The sequence below is a fragment of the Macadamia integrifolia genome, chromosome 1 (assembly GCF_013358625.1).
Source record: "Macadamia integrifolia cultivar HAES 741 chromosome 1, SCU_Mint_v3, whole genome shotgun sequence".
Classification (NCBI taxonomy): Eukaryota; Viridiplantae; Streptophyta; class Magnoliopsida; order Proteales; family Proteaceae; genus Macadamia; species Macadamia integrifolia.
The window spans coordinates 22,151,870-22,179,844 of record NC_056557.1 but is presented as its reverse complement, the minus strand read 5'-3'; the positions used below and the strand labels follow the sequence as shown (position 1 = coordinate 22,179,844).

The 27,975-nt window shown below is 39.9% G+C and overlaps 1 long non-coding RNA gene across 2 annotated transcripts; it reads right to left on the bottom strand.

Annotated features, from left to right (window-relative positions):
- Positions 1-8,660: 8,660 nt before the first annotated feature.
- LOC122075646 lies at positions 8,661-20,161 on the bottom strand. Of its 2 annotated transcripts, none has more exons than XR_006139315.1 (2): positions 20,065-20,161; positions 8,661-8,966 (listed from the first exon to the last, which is right to left on the bottom strand). It is a non-coding gene; the product is annotated as an uncharacterized LOC122075646 (long non-coding RNA). The 2 variants fall into 2 exon arrangements; XR_006139314.1 differs by lacking the exon at positions 20,065-20,161 and adding an exon at positions 11,385-11,489.
- Between the last annotated feature and the right edge of the window lie 7,814 nt (positions 20,162-27,975).

The following is a 27,975-nucleotide window of genomic DNA, read 5'->3' as shown; positions in this document are numbered from 1 at the left end:
AGAGGGTTATGTCATTCTTGAGCATTGTGAGACTTAGAGATTTTTCCCAAGCATTTATTTTTATACATGTTTAATGTTTAATAATTATAAATTATCACAATAATTATTTATTTATATTTTTCATTTAATATTGATATATGTAACTTTTGGGGTTTTTTTCTACCCAAAAAAAAAAAAAAAACTTTTGTGGTCTTTTGAATATTTCATTTTTTATATTTTCAATTATTATTTTTTTAATTAATGTATTAGTTTTCCCTTGTGGGTTCAGTTGTTTGCTTGTTTACAACTAGTGGAAAATTCTTATTTACACGTTGAATATTCAAAAGATTTAGTTTGCCTTATGGAAAATTTTGTTTGGGTTAATACTTGAGATGTGAGTAGGAGAACTTAAAATAAAAAAAAATTAAAAAAAAGGACCCATATGACTTCCCATTGCAATCGGAATTTTGTAGCCTGCGCAGAGCATGTAATGATATGTGGTATGCATTCAATATCTGACACATGGCAGTTTGGATGGTGTACAAAATTTGTGGATTGGTAGAGCCAAGATCGCTTGCTCACAATGCTAGAAAAATCCTGCAACTACCACAATATGCACTAAACAAAAGGGTACATGGACATACATATAAGTTGGTATGCCATTTCATAGAAAGGTAAATATTAAGATACAAAGCAGTAATTTGACTCATGGCTAATCTATAGCACATTATATAAGATATTTAACCAATACTTGATCCTTGGTTCCCTGTACAATATATGAAGATTGTGACCATTAAGGCAGCCAAGGCCATTGGTATCAACATCTAGAATTATCATATCATCCTTCCATTTTCTTTAGTAACCAAGGTGCTCAGGCCAGCTTACGCGTACCTTGATTAATCCTTAGGGAGACTAGCGCAGCAACCCACCACTACGGTCTCCACTTAAATCGTAGATGCACAGATGGAGAATTGAACCTGAGACCTTGCGCCAATCCACGCAATCCCCAATTCGTCCTAACTGTCTAGGCAACCCACGGATGGGTATCATATCATCCTTCCACATAGGAAACTATCATATCATCCTTCCATCTACCATGTGAGGTTGTGTGGTCTTCACAAATCAGAAATTGTTTTTCCTTTTTTATTATGAAACTAGTGACTATAAATAGGGAAAAAGAACCTGCCAGTGTTGCCTTGTGCCCTGTCACATGGAATAGTAAAACGACCACCTCGCCCCTCTCATTGGCAAACCCCTTCTGTTATATATATACTAGTAAATACACACATGCTAATGCATGTGTAACCAAACACTTTTCTTAGAATGTGTTTGTGTGGGATAAAATTGAGCGTTTATAGTATTTTTACTTAATTCCTATAGTCAATGGTCTCAATTAATTTCCAAGTATTCAGCAACTCTTGCAAATCTAAATGTTATAAACTTTTACCTGTAAATCTTTTAACGATGTCTTCCTCAAAAAGTTGCTCGTCCTTTTTTTTTTAATAAAAAGAGTTTCTCATCTTTTAAAATATTATTCTAGAGCATAACTGAGATATGTATTTGGATTAGGAAAAAGTCTTGTATCCAAATATGGATATGAAGTAGCAAATACCTTTCTACCAAAAAATAATAGCAAGAACCACAATATTTTGAGCATCATAAGAGTTAAGTCTTCTTACAATTTAACTAAATTTTGAGTTTTGTTAGTATGACTAACATTTTTTTTTTTTTTGCAAGTAGAAAGTTATATATGACAATCATTCCAAGGGAATGGACTTTATGATCTAAGTTCAGTATCCCAGATGCGATGGTCTCACATAATTTGGAGAGAGAAAGAGAAAAATGAAATGTAAAAAATAAATATCTAAACATCCCCCTGATGGGTTACTGTCAGGCAAGCATTTTTGTTTTTATATCTGTACACGTACATGATTAATGATCTCACACCGTTAAGATAAAAAATGAGAATAAAGTTCTGTTGCAGTCATTTATTATGATATTTTTTGTCATGTCTCTTTTCATTAAGAGTCTAGATTGAGACTGTAATAGCAACAAAGAACTACAACCAACTATCAAGAATAACTTGTGGAAGCAACTCTAAGGGCCCATTTGGTATCGTTTTTGTTCCAGAAACGTCTTTTCGTGTCAAAAACGAAAATTTCAGTTTCTGTGTCGAAACACAGTTTTTAAACAAAAAAATGGTGTTTCAAAATTTCAGATTTTTATCGGGAAATTTTTTTTTTTTTTTAAAATGGAACAATTGGGAAGACGGACGGACTCCTTTGAGTTCCGTCCTCTCGTTGTTACAGTTTTTTTTTTTTCACTTTTTGTTCCAAAAAAACAGAAACGGACCGTAAGTGCACCAAACAGAAGATTCCGTTTTGTCGTTCCAATAGAACGAAAAAACTCCAGAAACGTTTTTTTAGAACGATACCAAACGGAGCCTAAGAAGCCACATGATATCGAGTGAGCTGCTTTTCTATTGCAAAGGGCATTGCTCATGGTATAATAATAAACTAATATTTACAACCCTAGGGTAAAATTTATAAGATAGCGTCCTCTAATAGTCTAACAACCACACACTGAGTTTAGCAAAAAAAAAAAAAAATTCCCTTTTTCAATATAGTGTTTTTTTTTTTTTTTTGGTGGGGTATTTAATCCTTAATGAGAAAACATGTACGTAAACCCGAAATTAGGCTTGGGATGGTGATTCAAAGAACCTACACATTCCCTTGTTCCTCGAGAGCTGAGGTGGATTTGATAAGTAGTGGAGGTTACCAGTGAAAGCCCTTCACTTCACGCAAGGATATTTGTCATGTCCCGTTCACATAGAACTGGATCAGTGATCGGGTTACCTCCGGATAACCCAAAAATCACCAAGATCATCTTATGCAGTGAACCACAACACAACAAGCGGCACAAGATATGTGAATATAATTAAATAATTTAGCGGAAGACTTATCGCATGTAACTGTAAATTCCCCACTACTCTTGATACCAAAATTGTTATACATAGCAAGTAAATATATATGTGGGCCCGCAAGCCTAATAATTACACAAGAAAGTAACAATTTAAATATCTAGAGCACAAAAGGGGAAAATAACAAAAGAATAAAAAAAAAAGGTGATGATTGGTAATCACTACTATTGCCCTGCAACGCAACCCTCGCACGTGCACCCGGCACCATGTTCGAAACCTTTTGGAATCCACCAGTCCCCTATCGAAAACTCGATAGTGGGCCTCAGCTCTTGCCCCTCAGCGGGAAAACCTACAAAATCATCTAAAAAAATGTATATACAAGGGGTGAGCTCACAAGCTTAGTAAATGGAAAGAAATACATAAACAAGCAGTCACATTTCAAATGATCCTATATACATGCAATTTATTTTACGCCTAATTACCTAGACAATAGTACTAAGTCATAGGTTACGTGCTACTCACAACCATAGTGAGTGTATGCCCCGGGTATGAGTAGCATTCTCCATCCTGCGATACACCCATAGGGTTGTTGAAGAGGGCCGGATGTGAGTACTCAAAAATATAAATCGTGGCTGAACCACAGCATAAAAGTAAATCGTGACTGAACCACAACAGAAAATAAATGTAGTACGCTCGGCCCTCTAAATATATCACCAAAGTTTTCACCTATCTTAATGATTAGCCACGCGTACTTCTAACCACCACGGTGGTCCATGACCAACGTTTTCCCCCAGTGATAACCCAATTCCTAAACCTCTATTGGGAAGGGTCAAGCACGAGGGAATGTCACCTAAACCCAATGTATCTATATGGGATAGCACGACTACATAGTGCAACCGTGTCCCATTCCACGGCACACCAATGCATTGATTTCCAAGCCGACTATGGCTTCTAATCTAGAAATTTATCACATATCTATCATTTGAAATAATCTATGTTCATAATTCAAAGCAAGTAAAAAGTATTTGAAAATTTAAAGATACGACATAACGATTCATAAATGTATCATGCAATCAATGAGACATATGCATGAAGATGGCATTCGTAAATGGAAAGATGATGTGCATAATGAAAATAATGCAATAAACACTCCAAAGTAAGATCAACGTCCCCTTCCCACTTACCAATTCACGTATACGATGTGCATACTTGGTACGAGTGAGATCAGGAGTGCAAAGACGAGGGTCACGAAACCTAACATAGAAAGGAAGCTTAGAATACGTCCATTCCGAAACCATAAAAACAATGAAAAGACATGATCACAATGCGTTTAATAACGCAAAGGAGGCTGTCGATGAAGTTCAAGCTCGAACGGAGCTCATTGGACCACAGATGTGTTATGCAAGTGGGTAGGAGGACCCACATGTACAAGCCACCCATACAGGCAGCACCTAGACCAAACCGACGGGTGCTACCGGCTGGTCTAGGTACCCGTCGATCCTACCTGTCGGTAGGCCCTGAGGCCCAGCCAAGACTAGTGGATCTCACTGGTGGGTCTGGTTACCCATTGGTGCCACCCACCAATGTCCAATGGGTTCTTGCTGCCCCTATTTCCCTCCTTCACCCTGCCTTTCGGGAACCCGGAGGGTCGATTCCTTCACATTTTTCATACATTTAAGACTTCATTTACATGAATACAACATAGATCTATGCTTAAATCAAGATTTAGGAACAAATCATACCTTCAAGCTCAAGAAAACCCCAAAACCTAATATTCTTCCTCCAACTCAAGATATCACTTAAATGCCTTCAGATCTTGGTTGTTCCTTCTTTAAAACCTTCAAAGACAACACATAGACTCTCTCTTAACTCTTTGATTTGACCACACATGAGGGTTTCACAAGATTCAAGAGATTCAAGGTTCCAATCACCTTCCCGGTGTTGAAACAACGAGGTACGACTTTGGAAACGAGTTGGGAACACTTTCCCCCACACTTTCTTCCCTTTTCTTCCTTCTTCTTCTCCCTCCTCTTTACTCCTTTCCACCAACCTTGCTAAAAAATTAATGGGAGAATAGTAAATGCTATTTATAGTTTGGTCATAAATATCTACGAGGGTGTGTTTGGATTTGACACCTAATGGTCCGAATCGCATTAAACTACGATATTGAGTAAAGTAGTCGAAAGTATTGGACACATGACCCCACTACAATGGGGAACTCGAAACATGCGTGATCACCCAAGTTGGGCTTGCTGGGGCCCATATTTGCCCTCCAGGTGGGTCATATGGGGGGGTCGTACCCACCTGTCACCACCCACCTGTTAGCCAAAACATGGCCAACCTTGCTAGTTTTCAGTGGGAATCGATTTTCAATGCATTTTTCACTCCCGCCACTTGTCATGAACCAAATTCTCATCATATAATACGATAACATACCTTCCCTACTCGTACATACCCTTATGATATGTGCAAGGGCATGGCTTAGGCATGCGAACCACATCGGGCACTGGCTCAAATTTTTTCGACCACCCCGCATTCGAAGTCACCCTTGTCGTCATACACCATAAGGCACCCACATCAACCCTTGTCGATTCGGACCCTACATGACCAAACTGAACCAACCGGATAATAAATCGGGTTTAGGGAGCAGTGCACTACATTTACACCCCCCTTTTAAAAAAATTCGTCCTCAAAATTGAAGTACCTAGTAATCCGAATAGATGAGGATATTTAACCTGAATTTCATCTTCTTTCTCCCAGGATGCCTCCTCAAGTGAGTGGTTAGCCCATCGCACCTTTACAAAAGTAATGGAGTGGTTGCAAAGGGTTATCATCTTCCAATCCAGGATTTCAGCAGGTTGCTCTTCATAAGTCATATCAGTTTCCAAGTATTCTGGTTCCATTGATAGTATATGTGATTGATCATGGATGTACCGCTTTAACATTGAAACATAGAATATATTGTGAACATTGCTGAGTGAGGGTGAAAGAGCTAGCATGTACGCTGCGGATCCAACCCGCTTCAAAATCTTAAATGGACCGATATATCTTGGACTCAAATTACCCTTCCTATGGAACCTATGTCAACCCTTGGTAGGAGAGATTTTAAGAAATACCTTCTCCCCCGCCTGAAACTCAATGTTTTTTCTACGATTGTCTACATAGCTCTTTTGACGTGATTGGACCACCTTAATCTTCTCCCGAATGACATCAACCTTATTACAAGTCATCTATATCATCTCTGGTCCTAGCATTCGACATTCTCCCACATCATCCCAATATAAAGGTGTCCTGCATCTCCTGTCATACAATGCCTCATATGGAGCCACTCCAATTATGGTCTGATAGCTATTATTATAAGCAAACTCCATAAGAGGTATGTTTTCCTCCTAGCTACCACTTATTTCCATCGCATACGCCCTGAGCATATCTTGTAGTATTTGTATGGTTTGTTCAGATTTTCCGTCAGTCTATGGGTGGAAAGTAATACTTAGGTTCACTTGTGTTCCCATGGCATGCTAGAGGCTCTTCCAAAATTTAGATGTAAACCTTGGGTCTCTGTCTGATACAATACTCATCAGCACCCCATGCAAACGAACTACATTATCCATGTAAAATTTTGCCAACTTGTCCGTGGAATAGGTAGTCTTAATTGGAATGAAATGAATGGTCTTAGTAAGCCTATCAACTGTCACCCAGATTGCATCCATCCCCTTGGGTGTACGAGGTAGCCCAGTGACGAAGTGCATAGTAATCATATCCCACTTCCACTTCGGTACTGGGAGGGTCTGAAAAGTGCCATATGATCGATGTCGCTCTGCCTTAACCTTCTGACATGCGAGACACTACGCCACATATAGGGCCACAGTAATCTTCATCCCTTGCCATCAGTAACTTTGTTTAAGATCCTTGTACATCTTTGTGCTTTTGGGGTGAAGTGTATACTCTTAGTTGTGTGCTTCCTTTACTATCTTGTCCTATATCACCAAGTCATTGGGCACACACAACCTACCCCAAAACAATAGTGCTTTGTCATTGGCTATTGTGAAGTCAAGATCATCCACCATTTGCTCTTGAATCATAATTCTGATCTTCTACAACTTAGGATCCAAGGGTTGTTTCATGATCACCTCTTGCCTGATAGATGGTTGTACCTGCAGGGCCGCCAGAGATAGAGTTAGTTGCTTAATACTTCCTAAATGATGATCGAGCTCCAAGGTTGCTCCCTCATATAAAAGGACTTATCCATCAATATTGCTTCTTGCTTAAGTTGTAGGTTGGTGGCCAAGTACGCAAGTGATATAGTCTGAGCTTTCCGACTCAATGCATCCGCCACCATGTTAGCTTTACCTGGATGGTACTGGATGTCACAGTCATAATCTTTCATAAGCTCTAGCCATCTCTTCCGCCTTATTTTCAAATCCCTTTGGGTGAAGAAGTACTTAAGACTTTTGTGGTCGTTGAATATTTCACAATTCTCCCCGTACAAATAATGGCACTAGATCTTCAGGGCAAAGATGACTGCCGCCAGCTCCAAATCATGGGTGGGGTAGTTCTTCTCATACTACTTCAGTTGCCTAGATGCATACTTCACCACCTTACTATGCTGCATAAGAATGCAACCCAACCCAATCTTGGAAGCATCAGTGTAGATCATTATTCCACCAGTGCCTTCCGGAATTGTCAATACTGGGACTGACACCAATCGACTCTTCAACTCCTGAAAACTATTTTCACACTCCCTAGACCATTCAAACTTTACACCCTTTTTCATCAAATTGGTCATTGGAGCAGGATTATAGAGAAACTCTCGATGAAGTGCCGGTAGTAGCCCGCTAACCCCAAGAAGCTTCTAATCTCTGTCGCATTCTTAGGTGTTTCCCACTCCACTACCGCTTTTTCCTTATCTGGATCTACTTCAATTCCATTCTCAAACACTATGTGTCCTAGGAATCTAATATGCTTGAGCCAAAACTCACACTTACTGAATTTTGCGTACAATTGCTGTTCTCTCAACCTTTGAAGCACCATCCTCAAGTGTAGCACATGCTCCTCTTCAACCTTCGAGTGTATTAAAATGTCATCGATAAAAATGATGTCCCACTTATGAAGAACATCATGAAATACTTGGTTCATTAGATTCATAAAAATTGCCAGTGCATTGGTTAGACCAAAAGAAAACACTAAGAATTTGTAGTGACCATACCAAGTCCTAAAGGTTGTCTTAGGTATGTCACTGCTTTTTATTTTGAGCTGATAATAGCCAGATCTGAGATCAATCTTTGAGAATACCTTAGCACCCTGTAGTTGAACAAAGAGGTCATTAATAAGTGACAACGGATACTGATTCTTGATGGTTATTTTGTTCAATTCCCAGTAATCTATGCACATACGCAAACTCCCATTTTTCTTCTTAACAAATAGAACTGGAGCATCCCAAGGAGAAACACTTTGGCATAGAAATCCCTTTTCCAACAAGTCATGCAATTGTGTTTACAATTCCTTCAACTCAGGTGGTGCCATTCTATATGGAGCTTTAGACACTGGAGCTGTCTCCATGAACCAAATCAATAGCAAACTCTAATTCTCTATTAGGTGGTTGCTGGGCTAGATCATCTGAAAAGACATCAGGAAACTCCCTAACTATCACACCCTGCCTCCACTCACCTGAAGGCTAGTGACATGGACAAGCACATATGTCCACAACCCATCTAGGATCCACCATGTAGTACTTTAAGTGCATAAAATTATAAAATGCTTCTACTATCACAAGATATTTATAATAGTCAAATATACATAACTGGTGAAGTCTAATAATATTTATCATATTTACCAAAATATTTTCACAACGGAATATTAGTTACAGTTATGCCCCTAGGGCTACATCTAATATGTAAACAAAAAAATAAAAAGGGAATATGATACTCTCATCTTCAATGTGCTCCGAAAGTACAATCATCGCATACACAGCTATCCACATGCATGACCGGCTCCTCGTCCCAAAGGTCACCTCCATAGAGGGTAGGCTCCTCAGCCACAGTCTTTGAAGCGTTCTCTGAATCCTCATCTAAAAAGGGGGTAACAATCAGGGTAAGCTTCCATGAAGCCCAGTGAGGGGTACACACAAACATCCATAAAAAATCATAAAATAAAAATAATAAAAATGCCCAACCAAACCAATATGAATGCATTTATATAAATGCAATGCCATGATCCGGATTATTAGTAAACAAACCTAATTAACAGATTCTAAGTCCATAATGGGTATTAGTGCTACTGCAACATAGGTAATATCCCCAATTATGAATGTACGTTATTAGTCCCCCAAGGATACAAGCTAGTTACGAGTCGAGAGCATATCGGTCCCTACATGGTTTCTTCGGTACCCGGTAAGCCCCTATTAATAATCCACCATAATACCACTACATCAACTCCAATATCGCATATAGGGCATATCCCCCACCGAATCCAACATCGTGTGAGAGTTTGTCACTACCCTGGCATCTACGCACCTCAGTCATCGAAAATCATCTTCAACCTCGGACTGTCAGATGGTAGGATTAGCCAGTATGTAAACCCCTGTTGGCAAAGGTTGTAGCACCAGGGTGGTTATCCTAGCCCTATGCATTCTAATATGCCACTACACATTGCAATCACATTCATACACCCCGTGGACATACATTGTCGGCACCAACCTTCGGCCACTCTATACCCCACACTTACACACTATGGGCATGCAATGCCAGAACCAACCTTCAGTCACCCCGCATCCCAATTTTCACAACACACTCACACACACTCACCCTGGGCTTGCAGTGCCGAAACCCAACTTTGGTTACCCTGCATTTCATTCTCCACAAAACACACACATATTCACAACTCATATCATTATGCAACATCCACATACAACATAAGTAACAAGTTTATAATATGAAATTAATATGCTCATCCACATATGCATCATCATATAAGCATTCTATAAAATAAAATTACACAAATCCCCCCACCTCGAGTCCTAGGTGATGATGGACAGCCGGTGGCCTCTGGCCTCTAGCCTCACGCCGTGTTGTCTCGTCACCTCTTGGTTCTACTCTTACGATACATAAGATTTTTAAGAAATAAATCACCCATAGAGAAATGAGACCCAAGGCACATGTTCTAGCTTCATTTCCTATTTCTTTTTTCTTTGAAATCATTCTCAAATTGAGGGTTTTATGACTATAGATCTTATTTATACATGGGATTAAGGGTGTCAACGGTCCGGTTTGGTGCGGTTTCGGTCCGGTTCCACCGGTTTCGGTGTGACTTTGGAACTGACCGAAACCGACCCATTAAGGATTTATCGATTTCGGTCCGGTGTCGGCTTCAGTGTGGTTTGGGTTCGGGTTGGTACCGGTTTGGATTTATCAGGTTCATTTTGGTTTGGATCGGTTTTTTAAACTGGTATGGAGCCATTAGGAAACAACCAAATGTTGAACTGTTGAACTTCGGTTTCTTAAATCGATTTGTAATCGGGTTGGTTTTGGTTTTTGGTCTAGTTTGGATTCGACTTTCCATACAAATGTATACAAAACTATACAAATTTTGATTTTTTTAATGAATTTTGGAGTGTTTCGGTTTCTTACCGGTTTGGTTTCGGTCCGGGTTTTGAGCCAGTTTCGGTTTGGTTTCGGGTTCATCCGGTTTTCGATGCGGTTCGGTTTGGTTTTGGGGTTGCAATACTTGAAACCGAACCGAACAAATAAGGCTTCGGTTCGATTCGGTTCGTGTTGTTATCGGTTCGGTCCGGCCGATTTTACCGGTTCGGTTTAGGAATTGACACCCCTACGTGGGAGATGTTCACCCACCTCAATTAACTTAAATTAAGTGAAATCAATGGGCTGGTTAGGATGGGTTTACACAATGCAGCCAAATTTCCTAAATTCAAGTCGTGACTAAGCTAAATTTAGAAATTTTGATTAAGGGTGCAAGTTGTCACCCCAATCCACTACACCTATTTTTAATTTCATTTCTCCCAACCCAATTTTGGGTTTGAATGGTGGGGTATGGAGGCTTTGGACAAAACCCACCATTTCTAGGGTTTAGTTACCCAAATTAGGGATTTCATTAAGGAGGGTTCATGGACTTAAATTGATCCATTAATCTTGTTAGGATGAGTCTCTTACACTAAACCCCTCTCCTAATTTGTAGTTTTGACAAGTGGGAAAGTGGGTTTTAATAAATTTCTCCATTTCTAGGTTTTGTGTTACTCAAATTGGAGGTTTTTTTATGGGGCTTCCTATGTAGGAGGTTTATGCACCCAAAGTGAGTGGCAAAACATGCTAGTTAGTTCCCCACACTTAATCCCCAAACCAATTCGTACATAGGGAGATTCGGCTCGGGTGATTCTTCACTAGTTCAATAGAAAGGGAAAAGAGAGAGAGAGAGAGAGAGAGAGAGAGAGAGAGAGAGAGAGAGAGAGAGAGAGAGAGAGAGTGGAGCTTACCTTAGTTGGTAGGAAACCCTTGCTCATCCCTTCCTCTTCCTTCCTTGCTCTCCTTCTCCATCTTCTTTCTCTTTCTCCTTCTCCTTGCTTTTACTTTGGTAGGAGGAGAAATGAATGGTAATAGTCTCTATTTATGGTCACTTAATTAATTAAGGGCTATTTGGCAGAAAAATGGGTTTTCACTCATTACCGGGTTAATTCCTCATTTGGCACTAAAGGACCCACCTTGGGGTGTCCTGATAAATTAATCTATCACCCAATAGGTGGTACCAACCAATAGAGGTGGTTTGAGGTACATGGGTGCGAGAGCCTGGGCTCCATGACCAAATAACCCAATTTTGACCTATATTTTCACCAAAGGTGTTCATCTATGAAGGCTGGATCAGTTCCCTTTATGTTGAAATGATCTCTAAGTTGATGGGGCCATCCCAAGCTGTTTTTGATGTGCAGGCCCCACCTCTTAGTATGTTCTACTATAAAGGCTTGGGGATTTTCTCTTCAACGACAAAGTATTTGCCCTAGCCCCTCTAGTGGTTTGTAGCCCTTTCATGTAATAAGTTTGGTAAATCCACAATTGTTATTGGTTGTCACATGGGTTGTATTGCCTATATCCAAAAATTTAAATTAACTTGGGATTTTCGGCACGGGTATAACATCTCCCCCACCTTACAAAAAATTTCGTCCTCGAAATTGATCTTTGTTACATGATCGGGAATGTCCTTGGGGTACTCACACATTCTCGTAGAGTGTCAGTTCAAAGATATGTGGTGCTCGATATCGACTCACATACCTCTTGAGATCGAATATCTACAACTTGGATATGGTGAAGAAATCATATAATATCTCCACTTTAGGTAACATGTCGAACTCTTTATTTATGTGTTGGACTGTCTACCAACTATGGTTATTAACCAGTCAACAAATTCTCAACTAACGGAATCATTACATGCCAACATTGACACCACTCTACCCTTCTTTCTAAAATTTGACACATATGATGTTTTCAAGTTTAGGGTCATAGCGACGTCTAGGTGTGCTTCGCAACCCTTGAGTAGCATCTTCTTCCTCCGTAATTCACACTCAAGTTCAATAAGCGGGTAGCGAGTATGTGGACAGAGTGTGGTTCACATGCCTCTGCTGGTAGGATACTGACTACCAACCTATGTGTTAAGTTCTTTAGCTTTTATGCATCTTGACAACAAGGAATGAAGATACAATGAATGGCATGTATTAAATTCCAATATTGCACATGAGGTTATCAAATTAATAGGATATACCAGGTACAAAAATGGATATGAGGACTCCATCAATATTAACAACATACATGTGGCCACTTCAGATGTTGCCTCAACCTTTTTTGCTATTATTGCGAATACCCCTTCTTGTGCTCCGATACCTTGTTTTGTCTAAACCAGATGACTAGGTACTGGTGTTGAGGGTATCACACATGAGTCTCCTGGAATATTTTGCGGGCACAGTCTAACTATAAGTCCAAGTTGATTACATATAAAATGCTGCTTCTTTTGGGGACATGATCTAGCCATATGCCCAATTTGACTACATCGGAAGCATTGAGGTGAACCCACTTGTTGAGGTACTACTGTTGTTGGCCTAGGCTATTGTGGTGCTTGGCCAACTTCTAATCTGCTACATTGTGGTGCAGCTGGAGTAATGTAGGGTTCTCTAACTACTCACATTTCGACTGATCTCAAATTTTCCTTATTACTTGCTTCCCAATATAGTCGTTTTACTCTTCTACCATCCTATGTGGAGCTTTAGACACAGATGTTGCTCTAGGGATCAAGTCAATAATGAGCTATGTTTCTCGATCTGAGGATGGTCCAACCAAGTCTTTAGGAAATGCATCCGTAAACTCCTTCACTATTTCTATTCCTCTAAAGACTTGTTTATTTTGGTTGTATCCATGATGGAAGCCAAGTAAGCTTCATCTTTGATCCAATAACTTCTTTACCTGATATGCAACTGCAACCAACTTCTTGTACTTCTTTGTCCTTTTATTTGTAAACAAATTTCACCTCCATCTTGAGGTTTAAATATAATCATTTTCTTAGTACATAGCACACAAGCCCGATAGGCGGATAACCAATCCATGTTTAAAATGACATCAACGTCATACATCTCTAATTTAATCAAGTAAGCAATCATGTCCTGCCCACAGACATGAATGGGAATTGACTCATATATTTCTTCCAATCCTACTTCACTCCTAGTTGGTGTGCTAACAACTAACCTGGATGTCAACACATTTGGCTTAATATTCATCCTAGTAGTAGAAATCGGGGATACAATTGAGTGTAATGCACCAGTATCAAACAAAACATGTGTAGGAATCATTGATATCAACAAGGTACCTGTGACCACTCCAAGTGATGCTTCCGCATCCTCAGCGGTCAATGCAAACACCTTCCCCTGGGGTTTGGCTCCCTTTGGTGCCTGAGCTAGATGGATAGCTATCAATGGCTGCACTGGTCTAGGTGGTCCTACATCGAGGTCACCCGATTTTCTCTGTGGGTAGTTTTTTTGTTTTTTACAATATGACCCACTTGCTGGCAAATGAAACACTTGTAGGGAATCATTTGTGTCTAAGCTATAGTGGGTCTAGGTGGTGGTGGAGCTTGCCCTGCCTCTGGCCTTCTAAACTAACTAAAAGTTGCACCAGAATATGCTCCCTACCAAACCTGCTGGGTGCTACAGTCCTCCTACCCTGTAGGGCTTGATAATTCTCCCTTTATTTGTCCTCAGTAGACTTGGCAGCTTGAACCACTAGGGCATAGCTATGGAGGTACTGAGCAACTAGCAGAGCCCCAATGGTGGGGTCCTAACCCCTTCTCAAACCTCTTGGCCTTTGCATAATCTTCCTTTAAATGTTCAGGTACAAAGAAAAACAATTTCTCAAACTCTTATTGATACTCTAACATTGACTTGGATCCCTGTTTCAGATCCATAAACTCTGTTTCCTTTCTCTCCTTCACACTATCCTGGAAGTAGTTGTTGTAGAATGCTACCTTAAAGTGGTCCCAGGTGAGGTTGGGCTGTAAGGCCACTAGGATGGGCTTAGTGGACTTCCACCATGAATTCACCTCATTCTGGAGTTGGAAGTTGGCATAGAACAACTTTTGTTCATCCATTATACATAGCACCTCAAAGGCCTTCTCCATCCCCTCTAAAGTATATTTCCTAGGTTCTCATGTTGTTTTGCTTGTCTCTAATTGTTATGAACTTGCACCTTAAATGTCTTCCTTATTGGTGTAGATCATAAATGGAAGACTTGTAAACTATCTTGAGTTCTTCAACTTTGAAACGATCTCAATAAGAGAACCCAATGTGCAAATGTTTTCCCTCACTTTTAGCCTTTGAAAGTGATAATGAATACTCAATTAATTGTTTACTTATTAGGCCATAAGTGGGGTATTTATGTAGGTGAATATCAATCCTAAACTAGGGAGGAGTATAATCAAAATTTTGGAGAGAGATATGGTCTAAAAGACATACTTTTCCTCTACCGATAATTACCGCTTCCTATCAGTAGTTATTGCTTCACCTCTGTCGGCCTTGGTCTAATGAATTTCTAATCACAGAACTGAGGCGGTAATTATCACTTCCTATCGGTAATTACCACTTTGTCTCTATCAGTCTTAGTCTGATGAATTTCTAATCACAGAACTGAATCGGTAATTACCACTTCCTTCCAGTAGTTACTGCTTCATCTCTGTCGATCATTTTCTGATAAATTTTTTTATTATAGTGCTGAACTGGTAATTACTGTTCGCCAGGACTCTGTTTTGACAGATTTCTATCATACTAATTAGTCAGCAGTGTTTTTGTTGTAACTTTTTGATTCAACGTTGGATTGACTCAATTTTAGTTGCATTGGAACCATAACTCGATTTCCTACAATTTTCATGAAGGGTCCATCCCTTGATATCGATTTTTAGGTTGCCCAAATATCCTTGAGTCAGGTCAATGTGGTTTTCACAGAATTTCACTAGAACATAATTTTGATAATATGTTCCTAACCACTTAAAGACCTTCCACACATAGTCAATGTATGTCCTATAGTCATACTAGTATGATGTAATATGAATGCACGAGGTGTGCACACACACACACAGACATATGTATATATATATATATACGAAAATTGAAAATTCCATTAAAAAGACCAATCTATCCAAGAAGTCATCTTCTTCACTTGGATCTTCCATTCTTTGGTGCTCAATCTTCTTTTCTTTCTTGTTTCTTCTAATTTCTCTTTTTCCTAGGGTGTAAGACTTGTGTTATTATAAATGACATTATCAGTGTTATCGACATCTACACTCAACTTGTCTCTTATGTGTGAACTATGAGTTATGTGTTCATCTTTAAGCTTCTATATATAACCTAATCACCAGTATTCCTAACACTTCATAAGTTTATGAGTTAAAGTAGAGTATCGTGCTCTGATACCATTCATTGTCACACCCCGCCTCCACTCACTTGAAGGCTGGTCATATGGACACGCACACGTGTCCACAATCCATCCAAGATCCACGATGCAGTACTTTAAGTGCATAAAATTATGAAATATTTCTACGATCACAAGATATTTATAATAGTCAAATATACAAAACTGATGAAGTCTAATAATATTTACCATATTTGCCAAAATATTTTCACAGTAAAATGTTAATTACAGTTATGCCCCTAGGGCTACATTTGATATGTAAATAAAAAAATAAAAAGGGAAGATGATACTCTCATCCTCAATGTGCTCTGAAAGCACAATCATCGCATACACAGCTGATGAGCACATTTATATGTGAAATCTAGGATAGTAAAATATGCATTTTACATATTTAGAGTGGAGCTACCTTGGGTTTTACTCTCTTTTTGCAGGTTTTATATTTTCAAAGCCTTAAGGACTATCGGGCGTTATATCTTCAATTTTAGACATTAAGAGGTCCTGTTTCTTTTTATTGTTGCAAAGATGATGAAATTCTGAGCAAGATGATATGTTCAATTAAAAGTACACATCCGTTTGTCCATCCGTATAAGTGATTATTCTTTTCGGACCAGAAAAAGAATAATAGATCAGAACTGAACCGAAATGCAGAACTATCACGTTTGCAGTTGTCCCAGAGGTACAAGGAATATTCTAAATGCTAATAAGGATCGATGAATCACACCCTTAAGTGATTGAAGATTCGTTTTTGGTAATAACAACTACTAGGCATAGTTGGTGAGTTGTGGTGTGCAAAATCCCTTCCTTATTAGGAGGCCTCAAGTTCGAACCTCTTAGTTGCTATTTTTTTGTGGATGTTTTTTTTAGAATATTTTCTCTCTCCTACTCATCACTCAAAGGAGGTCGGCCAAAGGGTTTCTTACGTAAGAGGAGAGAGAAATAAGGAAATAAAAGAGAAAAATAGAATAAAAGGGAGAAAAAATAGGAAAGAAAAAAAAATAAAAGAAAAATCATCGAAGAGGCTGCCCACATTTGAAGAAGAGAGAGAAAAAAAAAGAAGGAAAAAGGAAGCAAAATAGTTGGAGATTCCCTACTTCCTACGATTCTCTCTCCTATCTCCTCCACCTCACCACAAAATCGTCCAAGGGGATCCACCCTTGGACGTCCTCCCCTCTCTCCTATTCCCTATAAAAGGGAGTCCACAAAACCCTAAAGGGTGGTCCCTCTCTTCTTCTCTACTTCTCTCTTCTTAGTTTCTTTTTAGTTACTCTCTCTCTCTCTTTCTCTAGTTTTCTCTTTCTCTAGCTCTAGTTCTTCGTTTATGCTTTAAACACTTTTGTAAGTTCTCTTTATTCAATTAATGCAAGTACTTTTGTTTATGATTCAGTCTCTTATTTTTATTGTTTACGCAATTGAAGTTGTAATTTTCAAGTTCTAGTTCTAGGCTTAGTTCTAGGTGATAAGAACAAGCTATGGAGCATGTCTTTCAAGTTCAATTTTTTTTTTCTTCAGATTTGTTTTCTCTAGTACTAGAAATTTCAAATTTGGTTTATTCCAGATCTGATTTTTAGTACTGGTAGTATCTTAAATCGATCAAGTTTTCAGTTCAAGGATTGAAGTTCAAGTAAGGAGGCTCCTTCAGTAGTCTTCTCACCCCCTTTCATTCTCTCTTCTGACTACCCTTTATTTCTTAATTTAAGATTTTAATTTAGTCGTTACATTATTGCTTTCCCTTACCCCCAAGGTTCATGGCTAGTGTATGTGTTGGCTTTGCCCCTTTTAGCCATAGAACCATCATTTTATTATTTTTATTTCAATTTCCTCCCTTTCCCTAAAGCCAAGTAGAGTAACCCTTGTAAGAGTGACTCTCTAGTCAAGTAGAGAAACTCATATTATAATGCATCCCTCGGGCTAAGTAGAGAAACTTACTTGTGAGCCTCTCTCTATCGTTATCCCCTTTCTTTTACTTTATTTTTCTTTCAGCATTTTTTTCCTTCATTGCTTTTTAATTGCATGGGTTATTTATTTTTAGTTATTTATTTATTTATTTAATTTTAATTGCGTGGCTTGCGTATTTAAATTCTTAGATGACGAATGGTTAGGATGTTATTTTAGATACATATGTGTAGGATGGTAGTTAGAATTAGATCACAATCATTAATTGGCTCACTTTCGTATTATTAAAAGAAACAAAAAATAAAGTGGTTGTTCTCTTTGTATTCGACCTGTAGCTACACTGATCCGTACGCTTACAGTTACATTTTAAATTTCAAACAACAGTCGTCCTCGTGCATGACCAGCTACTTGTCCTAGAGGTCACCTCCATAGAGGGTCGGCTCCTCAGCCACAATCTCTGAAGGGTTCCCTGAATCCACATCTAAAAAGGGGGTAACAACGGGGGTGAGCTTCCACGAAGCTCAGTGAGGGGCACACACAAATATCCATAACAAATCATAAAATAAAAATAAAAAAATGCCCAACTAAACCAATATGAATGCATTTATATGAATGCAATTCCATGATCCTGATTATTAGCAAACAAACCTAATCAACAGATTCTAAGTCCATAATGGGTATTAGTGCTACTGCAATATAGGTGGTATCCCCAGTCATGAATGTACGTTATCAGTCCCCAATGATATAAGCTAGTTGCGAGTCAGGAGTATACAGGTCCCTACATAGTTTCTTCAGTACCCAGTAAGCCCCTATTAATAATCCCCCATAATACCACAACATCGAATCCAACATCGCATATAGGACATACCCACCATAGAATTCAACATCGCGTGAGGGTTTATCACAACGCTGGCATCTACACACCTCAGTCATCGAAAACCATCCCCAATCTCAGACCGTCGGACAGTAGGATTAGCTAGTATATAAACCCCTATTTGCAAGGGTTGTAGCACTAGGGTGGTTATCCTAGCCCAATGCATTCTAATATGCCACTACACATTGCAATCACACTCACACAACCTATGGGCATACAATGCTAGCACCAACCTTCGGCCACTCTGTACCCCACACTCAAACACCATGGGCATGCGGTGCTGAAATGAACCTTCGGTCACCCTGCATCCCAATCTCCATAACACACTCACACATACACTCACCCTGGGCATGCAGTGCCAGAACCCAACCTTCGGCTACCCTACATCCCAGTCTCCACAATATACACTCATACACACGTATTCACAACTCATGTCATTATGCAACATCCACATCCAACACAAGTATCAAGTTTATAATATAAAATTAACATGTTTATCCATATATGCATCATAACATAAATATTACATAAAATAAAATCACATAAATCCCCTCACCTCGAGTCCTAGGTGATGATGGACAACTGGTGGCCTCGCACCACGTTGTCTCGTCACCTCTTGGTTCTGCTTTTAGGATACATAGGATTTTTAAGAAATAAATCACCCATAGAGAAATGAGACCCTAGGCACATATTCTAGCTTCATTTTCTATTTCTCTTTTCTTTGAAATCATTCTCAAATTAAGGGTTTTTTACTATAGGGTTGATTTATCTGTGGGCGATGTTCACCCACCTCAATTAATTTAAATTAAGTGAAATCAGTGGGTTGGTTAAGATGGGTTTACACAATGCACCCAAAATTTTCAAAGTTCAAGTCCCGACTAAGCTAAATTTGAAATTTTCGGTTGAGGGTGTAGGTGGTGACCACTAATGGCTTATGTCGTCACCCCAATCCACTATACCCATTTTTAATTTCATTTCTCCCAACCCAATTTTGGGTTTGAATGGTGGGGTATAGAGGGTTTGGGCAAAACCCACCATTTCTAGGGTTTAGTTATCCAAATTGGGGATTTCACTAGGGAGGGTTCATGGGCTCAAATTAATCCATCAATATTATTAGGATGAGTCTCGTACACTAACCCTGTCTCTCAATTTATAGTTTTGACAAGTAAAAAAGTGGGTTTTAATAAATTTTCCCATTTCTAGGTTTTGTGTTGCTCAAATTGGGGGTTTTTTATGGGGCTTCATATGGAGAAGGTTTATGCACCCAAAATGAGTGGCAAAACATGCTAGTCTATTCCCCACACCGAATCCCCAAACCAATTCGTACATAGGGCATGTGGGTAGGGAGATTCGGTTAGGGCCATTCTTCACTAGTTCAATAGAAAGGGAAAAGAGAGAGAGAGAGAGAGAGAGACTAGCTCATGAGAGAGAGAGTGAGTGGAGCTTACCTTAGTTGGTAGGAAACCCTTGCTCCTCCCTTCCTCTTCCTTCCTTACTCTCCTTCTCCTTCTTCTTCTTTCTCTTTCTCCTTCTCCATGCTTTTACTTTGGTAGGTGGAGAAATGAATGGTAATAGTCTCTATTTATAGTCACTTAATTAACTAAGGGCTGTTTGGCAGAAAAATGGATTTTCACTCATTAACGAGCTAATTCTTCATTTGGCACTAATAAACCCACCTCGGGGTGTCCGGATAAATTAATCTATCACCCAGTAGGTGATGCCAACCAATAAAGGTGGTTTGAGGTACATGGGTGCCAGAGCCCGGGCCCCACGGCCAAATAACTCGATTTTGGCCGATATTTTCATCTGAGGTGTTCACCTTTGAAGGCTGGATTGGTTCCCTTTATGTTGAAATGATCTCTAAGTTGAGGGGGCTGTCCCAAGGTATTTCCGATGTGTGGGCCCCAACTCTTAGTATAATCTACTATAAAGGCTAGGGGATTTTCTCTTCAACTGCAAAGTATTTACCCTAGCCCCTTTAGTGGTTTGTAGCCCTTCTATATAATAAACTGGGCAAATCCACAATTATTAGTGGTTGTCACCTGGGTTGTATTACCTATCTCCAAAAATTTAAATTAACCTGGGATTTTGGGTGTGGTATGACACTAACTACCTTCAATTCCTCTAATGGTGTGACCTTCGCTTCCACATCTTGTACTGACGCTAGGTACCCCTGACATATGCCTTCCAGTAATTTCACCACCTTTAAGGCAGAGATGAGAACCTCTCTAGGTCGCTTCACCATATTTTCTTGATACAATAGCTCCTCTCCTTCTTCCCTCACCACCTTAATTTGTTTCTCGGTGCACATCACATTTGTCCGGTGAGCTGACAACCAGTCCATGCCTGTATGACATTGAAATTCTGCATGTTTAATTTGATAAGCTAGGCATCTAGGTTTTTCCCACCAATTCCAACTAAGCATGGCCCATACACTTCATTCAACTGTGCTACCTTGCCTGTACTAACAATCAACTTGCACTCTAGAGCCTTAGGTGACATATCAATCTTCCTAGTAAATCTTTTAGATACAAATAAATGCGATGCTCCAAAGTCAAATAATATATAAGCTGGTATACTTGAGATAGATATGTTACCTGCTACCACATCAGGGCTAGCTTCAACCTCCTCGCTTGGTAATGCGTACATCCTTCCTTGAGGTTGCCCCCTTGAGCCTCAGCTGATCTGTACGGTCAATCCTTGGCAAAGTGTCCAACCACATGACAGACAAAACAACGGTTTTGAGATGCTTGTACTGATACTGGGGCTCTCTATGTCTGTCCTGGTGTAGTTGAGGGATGAGGCGGCCTTGGGGCTGTAGGCACCGTATTAGTATTTAGGCCAAAAGATGTGGTACCGGATCCACTAGCTAATCGAGGTAGATAACCCGATGACCTTTACTGTTGCTGATACGATGGACCATAATTATATGGCCCAAGAAAACTCTTATTCGGGTTGCCCGAATCCACATATGGATTAGACCTCTTCCAGATCCCTGGTGTAGTGGAAGACACTCCCTTTTGCTTGTCCTTCATGGTCTTGGCCTTCTGTACTATTTGGGCATAATCTGTCAAATCCATATCCTCCAACACTAAACCGATGGACACCTTCCATCCCTTCAAAAATTTTCTAGCTTTCTCCTCAGCTGCTTTCATGTGTCGAGGAGAAAAATAAAATAAATCCTCGAATTGTTGTTGATACGCAAGGACAGACTTGCTCCCCTGAGTCAATGCCATGAACTTTGCTTCCTTACGGTCTCTGAAGCTATTGGGGTAGTAGTTTGATAAAAACAATTCCTTGAATTGTTCCCAAGTTGGTTCTAGGTGGGTTGCCATCAAGATGAGCTTGGAAGCTCTCCTCCATGAGTTTGCTTTATTCTTCAATTGCAAGCCTGCGTAGATAAGTTTCTGAGCCTCTATGCATTCCACAACTTCAAATATTTTCTCCATCTCTTGGATCCATCGATCCGGCTTCAAGGGATCACTACCCACTTTAGTAAAGATAGGTGGTAAATGCTTCTTAAAAGATTCAATCACCTTTACTGTAGTGGTTTCTGATGGATAATAAGATGGATATGCGGGATAGAATGGATATGGCAAAGGCATTATATACGACGGAGTTCCAAACGACGAAAACCGTGGTGTCACCACAGGAGGTGTACCCCCTGGTGGGTCTTGTGGTGGTACCCTAGGAGGTGTACCCCCCAGTGTATCTAGGGGTGGTGCCTTAGGAGGTGTACCCCCCGGTTGAACTCCGGCACCCAGCACAACGGGCAGATCTTGTGACAAAGTCACCACATAGGGATGATGACCTGGCCGCATAGGGTTCAATTGTTGATGCACATTATTCATGAAAGTTTGTTGTTATTGGAGTAGCTACTGCTGGAATGCTTGCTGCGACTATTGGATAAGAGCCACAACATCACCTGGAGTGATAACTGGAGGAGGATCTGGGATTTCATTCACAAGTGGGTTCTCTAAAATTTTTTCCTACCTAGGGCCCCCCCGAGGTCATGGGTGTGGTGATTGTCCCACCAGTCGAGGCCCTCGATGATTTGGTGGTCGTCTAACAGGGCAGGAGGGACCACGAGGGGCTCCTTGTACATTACCTCCAAGTCTAGTGCATACCATAATGCCTTTTACCTAAATTGCATCAAAGTTAAGCATTCATTAAATGCCGCAATTATCACGTGTATGCATGAAATCAATTTCATATCATGCCACAGGTCACATTATCACACTGCATCCCATCATCGTAGTACACATCCACAACATTAACTATTATTATATAGATCACCACACATGACAATGCCCCCAAATTTCTAGCGCGAACCGCTTACAATTCACGTAATTCTAGAGCCTACTAAGCATGGGGAACGAAATACCTAAATTCGAGATATCCTGGGCCCAAAACCCTACCAGCGGGTAGGCTAGATTCAGGACCCGCCGGTCACGATTGTGACTCTGTTAAGAGGGCTTTCTTGCCATCATTTCTCTCACTCTCCATTTCTCTCAACTTGAAGCAAGCAAGGAAGGGTTGAGGAGCTCCTAGCAAGCACTCTACACTTGATTTATCTTCTCCATTTTGGATTAAAGCATTCAATCATCAACTTTCAAACTTCAAGTGAGTGTTCTTCTCCTTATTTTCTCTCTCAACCTACGGGATTTCGTTTGCTCTTGATTACATTCTTTGAAGTTTGTTTTTCTCTTAATCCTTCCCAATTAAAAGGAATGTAGCATGAGAATATGACATTTATCCATGATTTTCTTCTTCAATCCGCCACATCCCATCAATTTCATGAGGTGCATAAGCCTTTTTCCAAAGAATTTTGTTCTTTTGGGGTTTCATGTTCTTTCTCTCTTTCCATGCCTAATTAATTGCCTAAATAGGTTTATTCACTCATATTTGGTTGTATTATGGTAATGAGAATGATCCTTTGCATGCATGCCTCACCTATCACTCTGTGGCAAGAAATTTCATTATTTCTAGGTTAGGGTTCATAAGAAATTTGGGTTTTTCATTGTTTTGACTTCAATAAAGTTGAGATATGTGTAATTGTATTCATTTGAACCCTCTTTTACACACTATTTTCGAATTCATCTTAATGCTATGGATTTTCATTGATTATGCTCATCCCTATGGAAATTTTCCCTTTTTTTTTCCTTCCCCTACAATTTGCCAAATGCTTTGGGTTGTTGTTAGTTTGAGCATTTGAATAATCTATGTCCCAAATGAAATGCTCTCACTCCTTGGCTTGTAACTGTGAAATATGCATTCAAAATCATGGCACCTTGATGTTCTCTTGGTCACTATATTGTACATGCCAACTCTTTCCTTACCAACTTGTTATTTCTATATGAGCATATTATGTCAATGGCATTAGCACTATAGTGTTTTTTTTTTTCTTTTCTCCTTGTTCATCATCCAGTACACATTACCCCCCTCCCCCCTTTTATGTAAATCCTTAGTATCCCTTATAATGTACTTAATATAAGTGCTATGTTGGATTGTTGTCATTCACACTACTCTTCCACTTCTCATAGCCTTTTATACATTGACTCTTCTCTTAACTATTGCTTAATTTACTTCCTCTTGGAATTCTTGTCAAGTTTCTTATTCTATATATATATATATATATATGTCTTTCACATGGAATTTATAGGATCTCATCTCGCAAAGGTAAGGAGGTTGTTGCCCCATCCCAGAGCAGGAAAACTCCTAACCTCAAGGGGAAAAATGTAGCTTCGAGTTCTTCTGCAAAAAGGACTTTCCAGACGAGGAATACCCCTGTAGACCGCGAGGAGTATGATGAGAACATGTTTCGAAGCCTGGAGACAGCTGTCTCATGGTCCGTGTTCTCCTCAAGGCCAGTACTGATGGATAAGACTGTGATAGTAGAGGACTTCACAAGGGTTTAGATGCTAGAGAAGTTCACGTCTTTGGGTTGGTATTCCATGCTCTCTATTAATTTTCCCTGCTATCAACATTGTTCAGAAGTTTTACTACAATCTAGAAGCTTCCTATGATAGCAGGATATACTCCCTCGCCAGATGAGTGAAGGGAAGAGACATCAGACTACCCTATAGAGCTGTTCGTCGAGATCCTTAGCATATCGATGGAGGAAATTGGTATTTTTGTCCTCCTAGGGGGCAAGGCCTTAGGTCCGTTTATGGACCAGGAGTTACAGAACCATATCTACTACACCATCAATGGAAATGAGGCATGCCCAGAGTCCAAGACTACATATATTCTGGATGTCCACATTTTTAGCCACCTGGTCCAGTTCAACTCGCTACCCAGAGCCAATCATAGGAACCAAGTGAACTTCATGGTGACATACATGGCTTATTGTATTTATATGGCCCTGGATGATGCTTCACGCCTATGTCTTCCTTTCATCATTATGAAGACTATGGAGCACCACACTGCACACCCCACAGATGGAAACTTTCCTTATGCCCGGTCCCTTACAAGAGTATTCCAGCATTTTCATGTTGATTTAAGGGGTGAGGAGAGAAAATTCCTGTTAGATAAGTTTTTCTGAGGAAACCTACATAAGATGGATTTGCATGGTGTTATGGAAACTAATGATGAGGAAATGGTTCTTGAGGAAGATGATGAGCAAGATGAGGAGTACGACCTCGTAGAGGTTGAGGAGAAAGAAAATCCAACTATCATGGAGACTGAGGATTGTTCTTATGTAGCACCACCTCCTCCAGGTGGGGCTTTTAACTATCAAGGCATGATGGACAAATTAAAGGCGCTTCAAGTAGGGCAAAAACAAATCTTAAAGAATCAAGAAGAGGAAGCCGCACATGAGAGGATACTCTGGCGGAACCAAGTAAGGATGAGGATAGACCTTAGATACCTATCCGATGCCATGGATACAGTCTACGCAGAAATAGGGGTGAACCTCACACAGCTACAAGAAGAGGTGAAGCTAGTGAACCGACGCTTTGACTACTATGATCGTTGCTTCAATATAAACTTTATGTCCAGGGAGGCAGAAGTCATTGATCTGGATGATGATTGATAGTGCAGTGGACTATGGTGGTTGTATGTTGAACTTATTTTGGGGATCATCTATTTTCTTCTTTTTTTTTGTGAACTTTTGTACTTTTCCTTTCGTGCATGCAGCATGACACAAGTTTTAACTTTTATGTCATTATAGCTTTTATATTATAAATCTTTTATGTTTACCCAACCTCAAACTCTATTATAGATTCTACAGGGTTCGAACTTGCAAGTTGTGCGTGTTTAGAGCATCGCGCTCTGATATCATCGTTGTCATGCCCCATTCACATAGAACCGGACCGGTGATCAGGTTACCTCCGAGTAACCCAAGAATTACTAAGATCATCTGATGCAGTAAACCATAACACAACAATCGACACAAGATATGGAAATAAAATTAAATAACTCAGCGGAAGACTTATCACATGTAACTGTAAATTCTCCACTACTCTTGATACCCAAATTGTTATACATAGTAAATATATATATAGGGCCCGCAGGCATGATAATTACACAAGAAAATAACAATTTAAATATTTAGAGCACAAAAGGGGAAAATAATAAAAGAATAAAAAAGGGTGATGATGGGTAATCACTATTGTTGCCCTACAACGTAGCCCTTACATGTGCACCCGGCACTATGCTCGAAACCTTTCAGAACCCACCAGACCCTACCACAAACTCGACAGAGGTCCCCGACTCTTGCTCCTCAATGGGAAAACCTACAAAATCATCTACAAATGTGTATATACAAGGGGTGAGCTCACTAGCTCAGTAAATGAAAAGAAAGACACAAACAGGCAACCATATTTCAAATGATCCTATATGCATGCAATTTATTTTAGGCCTAATTGTTAACACAATAGTGTTAAGTCATAGGTTATATGTTACTCACAACCATAGTGTGTGTATGCCCCGATACGAGTTGCGTTCTCCATCCCACGATACACCCATAGGGTAATCAGAGAGGGCCAACCGTGAGTACTCGAAAAAGCAAATCGTGGTTGAAATATAGTAAAAAATAAATACAGTACGCTCGGCCCTCTAAATATATCAATAAGGTTTCAAACTATCTTAAAGATTAGTCAGGTGTACTTCTAACCACCACAGCGGTCTGTGACCAACATTTTCCCCCAGTGATAACCCAACACCTAAACCCCTGTTGGGAAGGGCTGTAGCAAGAGGGAATGTCAACCTAAACCCAATGCATCTATATGAGATAGTACGACTATATAGTGCATTTGTGTCTCATTCCACAGTGCACCCATGCATTCGTTTCTAAGCCGACTACGGTGTCTAATCTAGAAATTCAACACATATCCATCATTTGAAATAATCTATGTTCATAATTCAAAGTAAGTAATAAGTATTTGAAAATTTAAAGATACGACATAATGATTCATAAATGTATCCTGCAGTCAACGAGACATATGCAAAAAGATGGCATTCATAAATGGCAAGATGATGTGCATAAGGAAAATGATATAATAAACACTCCAAAATAAGATCAACGTCCCCTTCCCACTTACCTATTCATATATATGAATTTGCACACTCGGTACGAGCGAAATCTGACATGCAAAGACAAGGATCACAAAACCTAACATAGAAAAGAAGCTTAGAATACGTTCGTTCCAGGACCATAATAATAATGGAAGACATGGTCACGACATGTTTAATAACACAAAGGAGGTTGTCGATGAAGTTCGAGCTCAAACGGAGATCATTGGACCATAGGTGGGTCATACAAGTGGGTAGGACCCACCTGTACAAGCCACCCATCCAGGCAACACCCAGACTATACAGGTGGGTGCTATCATCGGGTCTAGGTACCCCTCCAGTCCTACCGGTTGGTAGGACCCCAGGCCCAACCAAGACCAGTGGATTCTACCGACAGGTCTAGGTACCCACCAGTAGGCCCCGAGGCCTAGCCAAGATTGGTAGGTTTGGTTACCCACCGGTGCCACCCATCAGTGTCCAACGTGTTCTTGTTGTCCCTGTTTCCCTCCTTCACCCCCCTTTTGGGAACCCGGAGGGTTGATTCCTTCGCATTTTCCTCACATTTAAGACTCCATTTACATGAATACAATATAGATCTATGTTTAAATCGAGATTTGGGAACAAATCATACCTTCAAGCTCAAGAAAACCCCAAAACCTAAGATTCTTCATCCAACTTAAGATATCACTTAAATGCCTTCAGATCTTGGTTGTTCCTTCTTTAAAACCTTCAAAGACAACACATAGACTCTCTCTTAACTCTTTGATTTGACCACACAAGAGGGTTTCACAAGATTCAAGGGATTTTACACTTACCTATCTCGAATTGAAGCTCTCAAGGTTCCA